General features: G+C 48.1%; 2 non-coding genes and 40 pseudogenes across 2 annotated transcripts; all 42 read right to left on the bottom strand.

Moving 5' to 3' along the window:
• Nucleotides 1-37: 37 nt before the first annotated feature.
• Nucleotides 38-225, bottom strand: LOC143762850 (U2 spliceosomal RNA). Its single transcript, XR_013212278.1, has one exon. It is a non-coding gene; the product is annotated as a U2 spliceosomal RNA (small nuclear RNA).
• Nucleotides 226-402: 177 nt separating this feature from the next.
• Nucleotides 403-578, bottom strand: LOC143759346 (U2 spliceosomal RNA; annotated as a pseudogene).
• A 174-nt stretch (nt 579-752) lies between these two features.
• LOC143760249 (U2 spliceosomal RNA) lies at nt 753-931 on the bottom strand (annotated as a pseudogene).
• A 177-nt stretch (nt 932-1,108) lies between these two features.
• LOC143759962 (U2 spliceosomal RNA) lies at nt 1,109-1,284 on the bottom strand (annotated as a pseudogene).
• A 174-nt stretch (nt 1,285-1,458) lies between these two features.
• LOC143761473 (U2 spliceosomal RNA) lies at nt 1,459-1,637 on the bottom strand (annotated as a pseudogene).
• A 177-nt stretch (nt 1,638-1,814) lies between these two features.
• On the bottom strand, nt 1,815-1,990 carry LOC143759963 (U2 spliceosomal RNA; annotated as a pseudogene).
• Nucleotides 1,991-2,166: 176 nt separating this feature from the next.
• On the bottom strand, nt 2,167-2,343 carry LOC143763065 (U2 spliceosomal RNA; annotated as a pseudogene).
• A 177-nt stretch (nt 2,344-2,520) lies between these two features.
• LOC143761657 (U2 spliceosomal RNA) lies at nt 2,521-2,696 on the bottom strand (annotated as a pseudogene).
• Nucleotides 2,697-2,873: 177 nt separating this feature from the next.
• Nucleotides 2,874-3,049, bottom strand: LOC143761283 (U2 spliceosomal RNA; annotated as a pseudogene).
• Nucleotides 3,050-3,226: 177 nt separating this feature from the next.
• Nucleotides 3,227-3,402, bottom strand: LOC143761757 (U2 spliceosomal RNA; annotated as a pseudogene).
• Nucleotides 3,403-3,579: 177 nt separating this feature from the next.
• LOC143759348 (U2 spliceosomal RNA) lies at nt 3,580-3,755 on the bottom strand (annotated as a pseudogene).
• Nucleotides 3,756-3,929: 174 nt separating this feature from the next.
• On the bottom strand, nt 3,930-4,108 carry LOC143762460 (U2 spliceosomal RNA; annotated as a pseudogene).
• Nucleotides 4,109-4,285: 177 nt separating this feature from the next.
• Nucleotides 4,286-4,461, bottom strand: LOC143759964 (U2 spliceosomal RNA; annotated as a pseudogene).
• Nucleotides 4,462-4,635: 174 nt separating this feature from the next.
• LOC143761476 (U2 spliceosomal RNA) lies at nt 4,636-4,814 on the bottom strand (annotated as a pseudogene).
• A 177-nt stretch (nt 4,815-4,991) lies between these two features.
• LOC143759965 (U2 spliceosomal RNA) lies at nt 4,992-5,167 on the bottom strand (annotated as a pseudogene).
• Nucleotides 5,168-5,343: 176 nt separating this feature from the next.
• Nucleotides 5,344-5,520, bottom strand: LOC143763066 (U2 spliceosomal RNA; annotated as a pseudogene).
• A 177-nt stretch (nt 5,521-5,697) lies between these two features.
• On the bottom strand, nt 5,698-5,873 carry LOC143761658 (U2 spliceosomal RNA; annotated as a pseudogene).
• A 177-nt stretch (nt 5,874-6,050) lies between these two features.
• On the bottom strand, nt 6,051-6,226 carry LOC143761284 (U2 spliceosomal RNA; annotated as a pseudogene).
• Nucleotides 6,227-6,403: 177 nt separating this feature from the next.
• Nucleotides 6,404-6,579, bottom strand: LOC143760448 (U2 spliceosomal RNA; annotated as a pseudogene).
• A 177-nt stretch (nt 6,580-6,756) lies between these two features.
• LOC143763199 (U2 spliceosomal RNA) lies at nt 6,757-6,932 on the bottom strand (annotated as a pseudogene).
• A 177-nt stretch (nt 6,933-7,109) lies between these two features.
• LOC143763001 (U2 spliceosomal RNA) lies at nt 7,110-7,285 on the bottom strand (annotated as a pseudogene).
• A 174-nt stretch (nt 7,286-7,459) lies between these two features.
• Nucleotides 7,460-7,638, bottom strand: LOC143762462 (U2 spliceosomal RNA; annotated as a pseudogene).
• Nucleotides 7,639-7,815: 177 nt separating this feature from the next.
• Nucleotides 7,816-7,991, bottom strand: LOC143759966 (U2 spliceosomal RNA; annotated as a pseudogene).
• A 174-nt stretch (nt 7,992-8,165) lies between these two features.
• On the bottom strand, nt 8,166-8,344 carry LOC143761477 (U2 spliceosomal RNA; annotated as a pseudogene).
• A 177-nt stretch (nt 8,345-8,521) lies between these two features.
• On the bottom strand, nt 8,522-8,697 carry LOC143759967 (U2 spliceosomal RNA; annotated as a pseudogene).
• A 176-nt stretch (nt 8,698-8,873) lies between these two features.
• On the bottom strand, nt 8,874-9,050 carry LOC143763067 (U2 spliceosomal RNA; annotated as a pseudogene).
• A 177-nt stretch (nt 9,051-9,227) lies between these two features.
• Nucleotides 9,228-9,403, bottom strand: LOC143761660 (U2 spliceosomal RNA; annotated as a pseudogene).
• Nucleotides 9,404-9,580: 177 nt separating this feature from the next.
• Nucleotides 9,581-9,756, bottom strand: LOC143761285 (U2 spliceosomal RNA; annotated as a pseudogene).
• A 177-nt stretch (nt 9,757-9,933) lies between these two features.
• LOC143760449 (U2 spliceosomal RNA) lies at nt 9,934-10,109 on the bottom strand (annotated as a pseudogene).
• A 177-nt stretch (nt 10,110-10,286) lies between these two features.
• Nucleotides 10,287-10,462, bottom strand: LOC143763200 (U2 spliceosomal RNA; annotated as a pseudogene).
• A 177-nt stretch (nt 10,463-10,639) lies between these two features.
• LOC143763003 (U2 spliceosomal RNA) lies at nt 10,640-10,815 on the bottom strand (annotated as a pseudogene).
• A 177-nt stretch (nt 10,816-10,992) lies between these two features.
• On the bottom strand, nt 10,993-11,168 carry LOC143760898 (U2 spliceosomal RNA; annotated as a pseudogene).
• Nucleotides 11,169-11,345: 177 nt separating this feature from the next.
• Nucleotides 11,346-11,521, bottom strand: LOC143762423 (U2 spliceosomal RNA; annotated as a pseudogene).
• A 177-nt stretch (nt 11,522-11,698) lies between these two features.
• LOC143762872 (U2 spliceosomal RNA) lies at nt 11,699-11,874 on the bottom strand (annotated as a pseudogene).
• A 177-nt stretch (nt 11,875-12,051) lies between these two features.
• Nucleotides 12,052-12,227, bottom strand: LOC143762939 (U2 spliceosomal RNA; annotated as a pseudogene).
• A 177-nt stretch (nt 12,228-12,404) lies between these two features.
• Nucleotides 12,405-12,580, bottom strand: LOC143762424 (U2 spliceosomal RNA; annotated as a pseudogene).
• A 177-nt stretch (nt 12,581-12,757) lies between these two features.
• LOC143762873 (U2 spliceosomal RNA) lies at nt 12,758-12,933 on the bottom strand (annotated as a pseudogene).
• A 177-nt stretch (nt 12,934-13,110) lies between these two features.
• Nucleotides 13,111-13,286, bottom strand: LOC143760486 (U2 spliceosomal RNA; annotated as a pseudogene).
• A 177-nt stretch (nt 13,287-13,463) lies between these two features.
• LOC143763040 (U2 spliceosomal RNA) lies at nt 13,464-13,639 on the bottom strand (annotated as a pseudogene).
• A 165-nt stretch (nt 13,640-13,804) lies between these two features.
• LOC143762986 (U2 spliceosomal RNA) lies at nt 13,805-13,991 on the bottom strand. The gene has a single exon (XR_013212290.1). It is a non-coding gene; the product is annotated as a U2 spliceosomal RNA (small nuclear RNA).
• Nucleotides 13,992-14,166: 175 nt separating this feature from the next.
• LOC143762277 (U2 spliceosomal RNA) lies at nt 14,167-14,344 on the bottom strand (annotated as a pseudogene).
• Nucleotides 14,345-14,521: 177 nt separating this feature from the next.
• On the bottom strand, nt 14,522-14,697 carry LOC143818805 (U2 spliceosomal RNA; annotated as a pseudogene).
• Between the last annotated feature and the right edge of the window lie 168 nt (nt 14,698-14,865).

A 14,865-nucleotide genomic window follows, 5' to 3' on the forward strand; every position in this document is an offset into this window, starting at 1 on the left:
CTGCGGTGTGCGTGTGTTCAAGCTGTGCACAACGCATTTTGAATCTGCATAACCACACCCTCCATCCAAATTGTGACAGCATGTGAAGGTTCCGTCCGACGAAGCAATCTCCATTTCCAGCTCCCTATTCCAAAAATCCATTTAATATATGGTCCCCAAATAGGGGACGTATCACATAAGAACAGACACTACGCTTGATCTTGAGCCATTTGGCCAAGAAGCGATGATCAGAAATGGTTTGCCACTTAGGCCTCACCAAGGCCTACAACCGTAACCCACTGTGGAGACATAGCAAAAGATTGCCGCAGGGAAGACATTTTCCAGAAACTCTGGAAGCTCTGTAGATGACAGTTCTGCGGTGTGCGTGTGTTCAAGCTGTGCACAACGCGTTTTGAATCTGCATAACCACACCCTCCATCCCCATTGTGACAGCACGTGAAGGTTCTGTGCGACAAAGCAAGCTCCATTTCCAGCTCCCTATTCCAAAAATCTATTTAATATATGGTCCCCAAATAGGGGACGTATCAGATAAGAACAGACACTACGCTTGATCTTGAGCCATTTGGCCGAGAAGCGATGATCAGAAATGGTTTGCCACTTGGGCCGCACCAAGGCCTACAACCGAAACCCACTGTGGAGACATAGCAAAAGATTGCCGCAGAGAAGACATTTTCCAGAAACTCTGGCAGCTTTGTCGATGACAATTCTGCGGTGTGCGTGTGTTCAAGCTGTGCACAACGCGTTTTGAATCTGCATAATCACACCCTCCATCCCCATTGTGACAGCACGTGAAGGTTCCGTGTGACAAAGCAAGCTCCATTTCCAGCTCCCTATTCCAAAAATCCATTTAATATATGGTCCCCAAATAGGGGACGTATCAGATAAGAACAGACACTACGCTTGATCTTGAGCCATTTGGCCGAGAAGCGATGATCAGAAATGGTTTGCCACTTGGGCCGCCCCAAGGCCTACAACCGAAACCCACTGTGGAGACATAGCAAAAGATTGCCGCAGGGAAGACATTTTCCAGAAACTCTGGAAGCTCTGTCGATGACAGTTCTGCGGTGTGCGTGTGTTCAAGCTGTGCACAACGCGTTTTGAATCTGCATAACCACACCCTCCATCCCCATTGTGACAGCACGTGAAGGTTCCGTGCGACAAAGCAAGCTCCATTTCCAGCTCCCTATTCCAAAAATCCATTTAATATATGGTCCCCAAATAGGGGACGTATCAGATAAGAACAGACACTACGCTTGATCTTGAGCCATTTGGCCGAGAAGCGATGATCAGAAATGGTGTGCCACTTGGGCCGCACCAAGGCCTACAACCGAAACCCACTGTGGAGACATAGCAAAAGATTGCCGCAGGGAAGACATTTTCCAGAAACTCTGGAAGCTCTGTAGATGACAGTTCTGCGGTGTGCGTGTGTTCAAGCTGTGCACAACGCGTTTTGAATCTGCATAACCACACCCTCCATCCCCATTGTGACAGCACGTGAAGGTTCCGTGCGACAAAGCAAGCTCCATTTCCAGTTCCCTATTCCAAAAATCTATTTAATATATGGTCCCCAAATAGGGGACGTATCAGATAAGAACAGACACTACGCTTGATCTTGAGCCATTTGGCCGAGAAGCGATGATCAGAAATGGTTTGCCACTTGGGCTGCCCCAAGGCCTACAACCGAAACCCACTGTGGAGACATAGCAAAAGATTGCCGCAGGGAAGACATTTTCCAGAAACTCTGGAAGCTCTGTCGATGACAGTTCTGCGGTGTGCGTGTGTTCAAGCTGTGCACAACGCGTTTTGAATCTGCATAACCACACCCTCCATCCCCATTGTGACAGCACGTGAAGGTTCCGTGCGACAAAGCAAGCTCCATTTCCAGCTCCCTATTCCAAAAATCCATTTAATATATGGTCCCCAAATAGGGGACGTATCAGATAAGAACAGACACTACGCTTGATCTTGAGCCATTTGGCCGAGAAGCGATGATCAGAAATGGTGTGCCACTTGGGCCGCACCAACGCCTACAACCGAAACCCACTGTGGAGACATAGCAAAAGATTGCCGCAGGGAAGACATTTTCCAGAAACTCTGGAAGCTCTGTAGATGACAGTTCTGCGGTGTGCGTGTGTTCAAGCTGTGCGCAACGCGTTTTGAATCTGCATAACCACACCCTCCATCCCCATTGTGACAGCAAGTGAAGGTTCCGTGCGACAAAGCAAGCTCCATTTCCAGTTCCCTATTCCAAAAATCTATTTAATATATGGTCCCCAAATAGGGTACGTATCAGATAAGAACAGACACTACGCTTGATCTTGAGCCATTTGTCCGAGAAGCGATGATCAGAAATGGTTTGCCACTTGGGCCGCACCAACGCCTACAACCGAAACCCACTGTGGAGACATAGCAAAAGATTGCCGCAGGGAAGACATTTTCCAGAAACTCTGGAAGCTCTGTAGATGACAGTTCTGCGGTGTGCGTGTGTTCAAGCTGTGCACAACGCGTTTTGAATCTGCATAACCACACCCTCCATCCCCATTGTGACAGCACGTGAAGGTTCCATGCGACAAAGCAAGCTCCATTTCCAGCTCCCTATTCCAAAAATCTATTTAATATATGGTCCCCAAATAGGGGACCTATCAGATAAGAACAGACACTACGCTTGATCTTGAGCCATTTGGCCGAGAAGCGATGATCAGAAATGGTTTGCCACTTGGGCCGCACAAAGGCCTACAACCGAAAACCACTGTGGAGACATAGCAAAAGATTGCCACAGGGAAGACATTTTCCAGAAACTCTGGAAGCTCTGTAGATGACAGTTCTGCGGTGTGCGTGTGTTCAAGCTGTGCACAACGCGTTTTGAATCTGCATAACCACACCCTCCATCCCCATTGTGACAGCACGTGAAGGTTCCATGCGACAAAGCAAGCTCCATTTCCAGCTCCCTATTCCAAAAATCTATTTAATATATGGTCCCCAAATAGGGGACGTATCAGATAAGAACAGACACTACGCTTGATCTTGAGCCATTTGGCCGAGAAGCGATGAACAGAAATGATTTGCCACTTGGGCCGCACCAAGGCCTACAACCGAAACCCACTGTGGAGACATAGCAAAAGATTGCCGCAGGGAAGACATTTTCCAGAAACTCTGGAAGCTCTGTAGATGACAGTTCTGCGGTGTGCGTGTGTTCAAGCTGTGCACAACGCGTTTTGAATCTGCATAACCACACCCTCCATCCCCATTGTGACAGCACGTGAAGGTTCCGTGCGACAAAGCAAGCTCCGTTTCCAGCTCCCTATTCCAAAAATCTATTTAATATATGGTCCCCAAATAGGGGACGTATCACATAAGAACAGACACTACGCTTGATCTTGAGCCATTTGGCCGAGAAGCGATGATCAGAAATGGTTTGCCACTTAGGCCTCACCAAGGCCTACAACCGTAACCCACTGTGGAGACATAGCAAAAGATTGCCGCAGGGAAGACATTTTCCAGAAACTCTGGAAGCTCTGTAGATGACAGTTCTGCGGTGTGCGTGTGTTCAAGCTGTGCACAACGCGTTTTGAATCTGCATAACCACACCCTCCATCCCCATTGTGACAGCACGTGAAGGTTCTGTGCGACAAAGCAAGCTCCATTTCCAGCTCCCTATTCCAAAAATCTATTTAATATATGGTCCCCAAATAGGGGACGTATCAGATAAGAACAGACACTACGCTTGATCTTGAGCCATTTGGCCGAGAAGCGATGATCAGAAATGGTTTGCCACTTGGGCCGCACCAAGGCCTACAACCAAAACCCACTGTGGAGACATAGCAAAAGATTGCCGCAGAGAAGACATTTTCCAGAAACTCTGGCAGCTTTGTCGATGACAATTCTGCGGTGTGCGTGTGTTCAAGCTGTGCACAACGCGTTTTGAATCTGCATAATCACACCCTCCATCCCCATTGTGACAGCACGTGAAGGTTCCGTGTGACAAAGCAAGCTCCATTTCCAGCTCCCTATTCCAAAAATCCATTTAATATATGGTCCCCAAATAGGGGACGTATCAGATAAGATCAGACACTACGCTTGATCTTGAGCCATTTGGCCGAGAAGCGATGATCAGAAATGGTTTGCCACTTGGGCCGCCCCAAGGCCTACAACCGAAACCCACTGTGGAGACATAGCAAAAGATTGCCGCAGGGAAGACATTTTCCAGAAACTCTGGAAGCTCTGTCGATGACAGTTCTGCGGTGTGCGTGTGTTCAAGCTGTGCACAACGCGTTTTGAATCTGCATAACCACACCCTCCATCCCCATTGTGACAGCACGTGAAGGTTCCGTGCGACAAAGCAAGCTCCATTTCCAGCTCCCTATTCCAAAAATCCATTTAATATATGGTCCCCAAATAGGGGACGTATCAGATAAGAACAGACACTACGCTTGATCTTGAGCCATTTGGCCGAGAAGCGATGATCAGAAATGGTGTGCCACTTGGGCCGCACCAAGGCCTACAACCGAAACCCACTGTGGAGACATAGCAAAAGATTGCCGCAAGGAAGACATTTTCCAGAAACTCTGGAAGCTCTGTAGATGACAGTTCTGCGGTGTGCGTGTGTTCAAGCTGTGCACAACGCGTTTTGAATCTGCATAACCACACCCTCCATCCCCATTGTGACAGCACGTGAAGGTTCCGTGCGACAAAGCAAGCTCCATTTCCAGTTCCCTATTCCAAAAATCTATTTAATATATGGTCCCCAAATAGGGGACGTATCAGATAAGAACAGACACTACGCTTGATCTTGAGCCATTTGGCCGAGAAGCGATGATCAGAAATGGTTTGCCACTTGGGCTGCCCCAAGGCCTACAACCGAAACCCACTGTGGAGACATAGCAAAAGATTGCCGCAGGGAAGACAATTTCCAGAAACTCTGGAAGCTCTGTCGATGACAGTTCTGCGGTGTGCGTGTGTTCAAGCTGTGCACAACGCGTTTTGAATCTGCATAACCACACCCTCCATCCCCATTGTGACAGCACGTGAAGGTTCCGTGCGACAAAGCAAGCTCCATTTCCAGCTCCCTATTCCAAAAATCCATTTAATATATGGTCCCCAAATAGGGGACGTATCAGATAAGAACAGACACTACGCTTGATCTTGAGCCATTTGGCCGAGAAGCGATGATCAGAAATGGTGTGCCACTTGGGCCGCACCAACGCCTACAACCGAAACCCACTGTGGAGACATAGCAAAAGATTGCCGCAGGGAAGACATTTTCCAGAAACTCTGGAAGCTCTGTAGATGACAGTTCTGCGGTGTGCGTGTGTTCAAGCTGTGCACAACGCGTTTTGAATCTGCATAACCACACCCTCCATCCCCATTGTGACAGCAAGTGAAGGTTCCGTGCGACAAAGCAAGCTCCATTTCCAGTTCCCTATTCCAAAAATCTATTTAATATATGGTCCCCAAATAGGGTACGTATCAGATAAGAACAGACACTACGCTTGATCTTGAGCCATTTGTCCGAGAAGCGATGATCAGAAATGGTTTGCCACTTGGGCCGCACCAACGCCTACAACCGAAACCCACTGTGGAGACATAGCAAAAGATTGCCGCAGGGAAGACATTTTCCAGAAACTCTGGAAGCTCTGTAGATGACAGTTCTGCGGTGTGCGTGTGTTCAAGCTGTGCACAACGCGTTTTGAATCTGCATAACCACACCCTCCATCCCCATTGTGACAGCACGTGAAGGTTCCATGCGACAAAGCAAGCTCCATTTCCAGCTCCCTATTCCAAAAATCTATTTAATATATGGTCCCCAAATAGGGGACCTATCAGATAAGAACAGACACTACGCTTGATCTTGAGCCATTTGGCCGAGAAGCGATGATCAGAAATGGTTTGCCACTTGGGCCGCACAAAGGCCTACAACCGAAACCCACTGTGGAGACATAGCAAAAGATTGCCACAGGGAAGACATTTTCCAGAAACTCTGGAAGCTCTGTAGATGACAGTTCTGCGGTGTGCGTGTGTTCAAGCTGTGCACAACGCGTTTTGAATCTGCATAACCACACCCTCCATCCCCATTGTGACAGCACGTGAAGGTTCCATGCGACAAAGCAAGCTCCATTTCCAGCTCCCTATTCCAAAAATCTATTTAATATATGGTCCCCAAATAGGGGACGTATCAGATAAGAACAGACACTACGCTTGATCTTGAGCCATTTGGCCGAGAAGCGATGAACAGAAATGATTTGCCACTTGGGCCGCACCAAGGCCTACAACCAAAACCCACTGTGGAGACATAGCAAAAGATTGCCGCAGGGAAGACATTTTCCAGAAACTCTGGAAGCTCTGTAGATGACAGTTCTGCGGTGTGCGTGTGTTCAAGCTGTGCACAACGCGTTTTGAATCTGCATAACCACACCCTCCATCCCCATTGTGACAGCACGTGAAGGTTCCGTGCGACAAAGCAAGCTCCGTTTCCAGCTCCCTATTCCAAAAATCTATTTAATATATGGTCCCCAAATAGGGGACGTATCAGATAAGAACAGACACTACGCTTGATCTTGAGCCATTTGGCCGAGAAGCGATGATCAGAAATGGTTTGCCATTTGGGCCGCACCAAGGCCTACAACCGAAACCCACTGTGGAGACTTAGCAAAAGATTGCCGCAGGGAAGACATTTTCCAGAAACTCTGGAAGCTCTGTAGATGACAGTTCTGCGGTGTGCGTGTGTTCAAGCTGTGCACAACGCGTTTTGAATCTGCATAACCACACCCTCCATCCCCATTGTGACAGCACGTGAAGGTTCCGTGCGACAAAGCAAGCTCCATTTCCAGCTCCCTATTCCAAAAATCCATTAAATATATGGTCCCCAAATAGGGGACGTATCAGATAAGAACAGACTCTACGCTTGATCTTGAGCCATTTGTCCGGGAAGCGATGATCAGAAATGGTTTGCCACTTGGGCCGCACCAAGGCCTACAACCGAAACCCACTGTGGAGACATAGCAAAAGATTGCCGCAGGGAAGACATTTTCCAGAAACTTTGGAAGTTCTGTAGATGACAGTTCTGCGGTGTGCGTGTGTTCAAGCTGTATACAACGCGTTTCGAATCTGCATAACCACACCCTCCATCCCCATTGTGACAGCACGTGAAGGTTCCGTGCGACAAAGCAAGCTCCATTTCCAGCTCCGTATTGCAAAAATCCATTTAATATATGGTCCCCAAATAGGGGACGTATCAGATAAGAACAGACTCTACGCTTGATCGTGAGCCATTTGGCCGAGAAACGATGATCAGAAATGGTTTGCCACTTGGGCCGCACCAAGGCCTACAACCAAAACCCACTGTGGAGACATAGCAAAAGATTGCCGCAGAGAAGACATTTTCCAGAAACTCTGGCAGCTTTGTCGATGACAATTCTGCGGTGTGCGTGTGTTCAAGCTGTGCACAACGCGTTTTGAATCTGCATAATCACACCCTCCATCCCCATTGTGACAGCACGTGAAGGTTCCGTGTGACAAAGCAAGCTCCATTTCCAGCTCCCTATTCCAAAAATCCATTTAATATATGGTCCCCAAATAGGGGACGTATCAGATAAGATCAGACACTACGCTTGATCTTGAGCCATTTGGCCGAGAAGCGATGATCAGAAATGGTTTGCCACTTGGGCCGCCCCAAGGCCTACAACCGAAACCCACTGTGGAGACATAGCAAAAGATTGCCGCAGGGAAGACATTTTCCAGAAACTCTGGAAGCTCTGTCGATGACAGTTCTGCGGTGTGCGTGTGTTCAAGCTGTGCACAACGCGTTTTGAATCTGCATAACCACACCCTCCATCCCCATTGTGACAGCACGTGAAGGTTCCGTGCGACAAAGCAAGCTCCATTTCCAGCTCCCTATTCCAAAAATCCATTTAATATATGGTCCCCAAATAGGGGACGTATCAGATAAGAACAGACACTACGCTTGATCTTGAGCCATTTGGCCGAGAAGCGATGATCAGAAATGGTGTGCCACTTGGGCCGCACCAAGGCCTACAACCGAAACCCACTGTGGAGACATAGCAAAAGATTGCCGCAGGGAAGACATTTTCCAGAAACTCTGGAAGCTCTGTAGATGACAGTTCTGCGGTGTGCGTGTGTTCAAGCTGTGCACAACGCGTTTTGAATCTGCATAACCACACCCTCCATCCCCATTGTGACAGCACGTGAAGGTTCCGTGCGACAAAGCAAGCTCCATTTCCAGTTCCCTATTCCAAAAATCTATTTAATATATGGTCCCCAAATAGGGGACGTATCAGATAAGAACAGACACTACGCTTGATCTTGAGCCATTTGGCCGAGAAGCGATGATCAGAAATGGTTTGCCACTTGGGCTGCCCCAAGGCCTACAACCGAAACCCACTGTGGAGACATAGCAAAAGATTGCCGCAGGGAAGACAATTTCCAGAAACTCTGGAAGCTCTGTCGATGACAGTTCTGCGGTGTGCGTGTGTTCAAGCTGTGCACAACGCGTTTTGAATCTGCATAACCACACCCTCCATCCCCATTGTGACAGCACGTGAAGGTTCCGTGCGACAAAGCAAGCTCCATTTCCAGCTCCCTATTCCAAAAATCCATTTAATATATGGTCCCCAAATAGGGGACGTATCAGATAAGAACAGACACTACGCTTGATCTTGAGCCATTTGGCCGAGAAGCGATGATCAGAAATGGTGTGCCACTTGGGCCGCACCAACGCCTACAACCGAAACCCACTGTGGAGACATAGCAAAAGATTGCCGCAGGGAAGACATTTTCCAGAAACTCTGGAAGCTCTGTAGATGACAGTTCTGCGGTGTGCGTGTGTTCAAGCTGTGCACAACGCGTTTTGAATCTGCATAACCACACCCTCCATCCCCATTGTGACAGCAAGTGAAGGTTCCGTGCGACAAAGCAAGCTCCATTTCCAGTTCCCTATTCCAAAAATCTATTTAATATATGGTCCCCAAATAGGGTACGTATCAGATAAGAACAGACACTACGCTTGATCTTGAGCCATTTGTCCGAGAAGCGATGATCAGAAATGGTTTGCCACTTGGGCCGCACCAACGCCTACAACCGAAACCCACTGTGGAGACATAGCAAAAGATTGCCGCAGGGAAGACATTTTCCAGAAACTCTGGAAGCTCTGTAGATGACAATTCTGCGGTGTGCGTGTGTTCAAGCTGTGCACAACGCGTTTTGAATCTGCATAACCACACCCTCCATCCCCATTGTGACAGCACGTGAAGGTTCCATGCGACAAAGCAAGCTCCATTTCCAGCTCCCTATTCCAAAAATCTATTTAATATATGGTCCCCAAATAGGGGACCTATCAGATAAGAACAGACACTACGCTTGATCTTGAGCCATTTGGCCGAGAAGCGATGATCAGAAATGGTTTGCCACTTGGGCCGCACAAAGGCCTACAACCGAAACCCACTGTGGAGACATAGCAAAAGATTGCCACAGGGAAGACATTTTCCAGAAACTCTGGAAGCTCTGTAGATGACAGTTCTGCGGTGTGCGTGTGTTCAAGCTGTGCACAACGCGTTTTGAATCTGCATAACCACACCCTCCATCCCCATTGTGACAGCACGTGAAGGTTCCATGCGACAAAGCAAGCTCCATTTCCAGCTCCCTATTCCAAAAATCTATTTAATATATGGTCCCCAAATAGGGGACGTATCAGATAAGAACAGACACTACGCTTGATCTTGAGCCATTTGGCCGAGAAGCGATGAACAGAAATGATTTGCCACTTGGGCCGCACCAAGGCCTACAACCGAAACCCACTGTGGAGACATAGCAAAAGATTGCCGCAGGGAAGACATTTTCCAGAAACTCTGGAAGCTCTGTAGATGACAGTTCAGCGGTGTGCGTGTGTTCAAGCTGTGCACAACGCGTTTTGAATCTGCATAACCACACCCTCCATCCCCATTGTGACAGCACGTGAAGGTTCCGTGCGACAAAGCAAGCTCCGTTTCCAGCTCCCTATTCCAAAAATCTATTTAATATATGGTCCCCAAATAGGGGACGTATCAGATAAGAACAGACACTACGCTTGATCTTGAGCCATTTGGCCGAGAAGCGATGATCAGAAATGGTTTGCCATTTGGGCCGCACCAAGGCCTACAACCGAAACCCACTGTGGAGACTTAGCAAAAGATTGCCGCAGGGAAGACATTTTCCAGAAACTCTGGAAGCTCTGTAGATGACAGTTCTGCGGTGTGCGTGTGTTCAAGCTGTGCACAACGCGTTTTGAATCTGCATAACCACACCCTCCATCCCCATTGTGACAGCACGTGAAGGTTCCGTGCGACAAAGCAAGCTCCATTTCCAGCTCCCTATTCCAAAAATCCATTAAATATATGGTCCCCAAATAGGGGACGTATCAGATAAGAACAGACTCTACGCTTGATCTTGAGCCATTTGTCCGGGAAGCGATGATCAGAAATGGTTTGCCACTTGGGCCGCACCAAGGCCTACAACCGAAACCCACTGTGGAGACATAGCAAAAGATTGCCGCAGGGAAGACATTTTCCAGAAACTTTGGAAGTTCTGTAGATGACAGTTCTGCGGTGTGCGTGTGTTCAAGCTGTATACAACGCGTTTCGAATCTGCATAACCACACCCTCCATCCCCATTGTGACAGCACGTGAAGGTTCCGTGCGACAAAGCAAGCTCCATTTCCAGCTCCGTATTGCAAAAATCCATTTAATATATGGTCCCCAAATAGGGGACGTATCAGATAAGAACAGACTCTACGCTTGATCGTGAGCCATTTGGCCGAGAAACGATGATCAGAAATGGTTTGCCACTTGGGCCGCACCAAGGCCTACAACCAAAACCCACTGTGGAGACATAGCAAAAGATTGCCGCAGGGAAGACATTTTCCAGAAACTCTGGAAGCTCTGTAGATGACAGTTCTGCGGTGTGCGTGTGTTCAAGCTGTGCACAATGCGTTTCGAATCTGCATAACCACACCCTCCATCCCCATTGTGACAGCACGTGAAGGTTCCGTGTGACAAAGCAAGCTCCATTTCCAGCTCCCTATTCCAAAAATCCATTTAATATATGGTCCCCAAATAGGGGACGTATCAGATAAGAACAGACACTACGCTTGATCTTGAGCCATTTGGCCGAGAAGCGATGAACAGAAATGGTTTGCCACTTGGGCCGCACCAAGGCCTACAACCGAAACCCACTGTGGAGACATAGCAAAAGATTGCCGCAGGGAAGACATTTTCCAGAAACTCTGGAAGCTCTGTCGATGACAGTTCTGCGGTGTGCGTGTGTTCAAGCTGTGCACAATGCGTTTTGAATCTGCATAACCACACCCTCCATCCCCATTGTGACAGCACGTGAAGGTTCCGTGCGACAAAGCAAGCTCCATTTCCAGCTCCCTGTTCCAAAAATCTATTTAATATATGGTCCACAAATAGGGGACGTATCAGATAAGAACAGACACTACGCTTGATCTTGAGCCATTTGGCCGAGAAGCGATGATCAGAAATGGTTTGCCACTTGGGCTGCACCAAGGCCTACAACCAAAACCCACTGTGGAGACATAGCAAAAGATTGCCGCAGGGAAGACATTTTCCAGAAACTCTGGAAGTTCTGTAGATGACAGTTCTGCGGTGTGCGTGTGTTCAAGCTGTGCACAACGCGTTTTGAATCTGCATAACCACACCCTCCATCCCCATTGTGACAGCACGTGAAGGTTCCGTGTGACAAAGCAAGCTCCATTTCCAGCTCCCTATTCCAAAAATCCATTTAATATATGGTCCCAAAATAGGGGACGTATCAGATAAGAACAGACACTACGCTTGATCTTGAGCCATTTGGCCGAGAAGCGATGAACAGAAATGGTTTGCCACTTGGGCCGCACCAAGGCCTACAACCGAAACCCACTGTGGAGACATAGCAAAAGATTGCCGCAGGGAAGACATTTTCCAGAAACTCTGGAAGCTCTGTAGATGACAAATCTGCGGTGTGCATGTGTTCAAGCTGTGCACAACGCGGTTTGAATCTGCATAACCACACCCTCCATCCCCATTGTGACAGCACGTGAAGGTTCCGTGCGACAAAGCAAGCTCCATTTCCAGCTCCCTATTCCAAAAATCTATTTAATATATGGTCCCCAAATAGGGGACGTATCAGATAAGAACAGACACTACGCTTGATCTTGAGACATTTGGCCAAGAAGCGATGATCAGAAATGGTTTGCCACTTGGGCCGCACCAAGGCCTACAACCGAAACCCACTGTGGAGACATAGCAAAAGATTGCCGCAGGGAAGACATTTTCCAGAAACTCTGGAAGCTCTGTCGATGACAGTTCTGCGGTGTGCGTGTGTTCAAGCTGTGCACAATGCGTTTTGAATCTGCATAACCACACCCTCCATCCCCATTGTGACAGCACGTGAAGGTTCCGTGCGACAAAGCAAGCTCCATTTCCAGCTCCCTGTTCCAAAAATCTATTTAATATATGGTCCACAAATAGGGGACGTATCAGATAAGAACAGACACTACGCTTGATCTTGAGCCATTTGGCCGAGAAGCGATGATCAGAAATGGTTTGCCACTTGGGCCGCACCAAGGCCTACAACCGAAACCCACTGTGGAGACATAGCAAAAGATTGCCGCAGGGAAGACATTTTCCAGAAACTCTGGAAGTTCTGTAGATGACAGTTCTGCGGTGTGCGTGTGTTCAAGCTGTGCACAACGCGTTTTGAATCTGCATAACCACACCCTCCATCCCCATTGTGACAGCACGTGAAGGTTCCGTGTGACAAAGCAAGCTCCATTTCCAGCTCCCTATTCCAAAAATCCATTTAATATATGGTCCCAAAATAGGGGACGTATCAGATAAGAACAGACACTACGCTTGATCTTGAGCCATTTGGCCGAGAAGCGATGATAAGAAATGGTTTGCCACTTGGGCCGCACCAAGGCCTACAACCGAAACCCACTGTGGAGACATAGCAAAAGATGGCCGCAGGGAAGACATTTTCCAGAAACTCTGGAAGCTCTGTTGATGACAGTTCTGCGGTGTGCGTGTGTTCAAGCTGTGCACAACGCGTTTTGAATCTGCATAACCACACCCTCCATCCCCATTGTGACAGCACGTGAAGGTTCCGTGCGACAAAGCAAGCTCCATTTCCAGCTCCCTATTCCAAAAATCTATTTAACATATGGTCCCCAAATAGGGGACGTATCAGATAAGAACAGACACTACGCTTGATCTTGAGCCATTTGGCCGAGAAGCGATGATCAGAAATGGTTTGCCACTTGGGCCGCACCAAGGCCTACAACCGAAACCCACTGTGGAGACATAGCAAAAGATTGCCGCAGGGAAGACATTTTCCAGAAACTCTGGAAGTTCTGTAGATGACAGTTCTGCGGTGTGCGTGTGTTCAAGCTGTGCACAACGCGTTTTGAATCTGCATAACCACACCCTCCATCCCCATTGTGACAGCACGTGAAGGTTCCGTGTGACAAAGCAAGCTCCATTTCCAGCTCCCTATTCCAAAAATCCATTTAATATATGGTCCCAAAATAGGGGACGTATCAGATAAGAACAGACACAACGCTTGATCTTGAGCCATTTGGCCGAGAAGCGATGATAAGAAATGGTTTGCCACTTGGGCCGCACCAAGGCCTACAACCGAAACCCACTGTGGAGACATAGCAAAAGATTGCCGTAGGAAAGACATTTTCCAGAAACTCTGGAAGCTCTGTCGATGACAGTTCTGCGGTGTGCTTGTGTTCAAGCTGTGCACAACGCGTTTTGAATCTGCATAACCACACCCTCCATCCCCATTGTGACAGCACGTGAAGGTTCCGTGTCACAAAGCAAGCTCCATTTCCAGCTCCCTATTCCAAAAATCCATTTAATATATGGTCCCAAATAGGGGACGTATCAGATAAGAACAGACACTACGCTTGATCTTGAGCCATTTGGCCGAGAAGCGATGATCAGAAATGGTTTGCCACTTGGGCCGCACCAAGGCCTAAAACCGAAACCCACTGTGGAGACATAGCAAAAGATTGCTGCAGGGAAGACATTTTCCAGAAACTCTGGAAGTTCTGTAGATGACAGTTCTGCGGTGTGCGTGTGTTCAAGCTGTGCACAACGCGTTTTGAATCTGCATAATTACACCCTCCATCCCCATTGTGACAGCACGTGAAGGTTCCGTGCGACAAAGCAAGCTCCATTTCCAGCTCCCTATTCCAAAAATCTATTTAATATATGGTCCCCAAATAGGGGACGTATCAGATAAGAACAGACACTACGCTTGATCTTGAGCCATTTGGCCAAGAAGCGATGATCAGAAATGGTTTGCCACTTGGGCCGCACCAAGGCCTACAACCGAAACCCACTGTGGAGACATAGCAAAAGATTGCCGCAGGGAAGACATTTTCCAGAAACTCTGGAAGCTCTGTCGATGACAGTTCTGCGGTGTGCGTGTGTTCAAGCTGTGCACAACGCGTTTTGAATCTGCATAACCACACCCTCCATCCCCATTGTGACAGCACGTGAAGGTTCCGTGCGACGAAGCAAGCTCCATTTCCAGCTCCGTATTCCAAAAATCCATTTAATATATGGTCCCCAAATAGGGGACGTATCAGATAAGAACAGACACTACGCTTGATCTTGAGCCATTTGGCCGAGAAGCGATGATCAGAAATGATTTGCCACTTAGGCCACACCAAGGCCTACAACCGAAACCCACTGTGGAGACATAGCAAAAGACTGCCGCAGGGAAGACATTTTCCAGAAACTCTGGAAGTTCTGTAGATGACAGTTCTGCGGTGTGCGTGTGTTCAAGCTGTGCACAACGCGTTTT

This window comes from Ranitomeya variabilis, chromosome 3, assembly GCF_051348905.1.
Source record: "Ranitomeya variabilis isolate aRanVar5 chromosome 3, aRanVar5.hap1, whole genome shotgun sequence".
Classification (NCBI taxonomy): Eukaryota; Metazoa; Chordata; class Amphibia; order Anura; family Dendrobatidae; genus Ranitomeya; species Ranitomeya variabilis.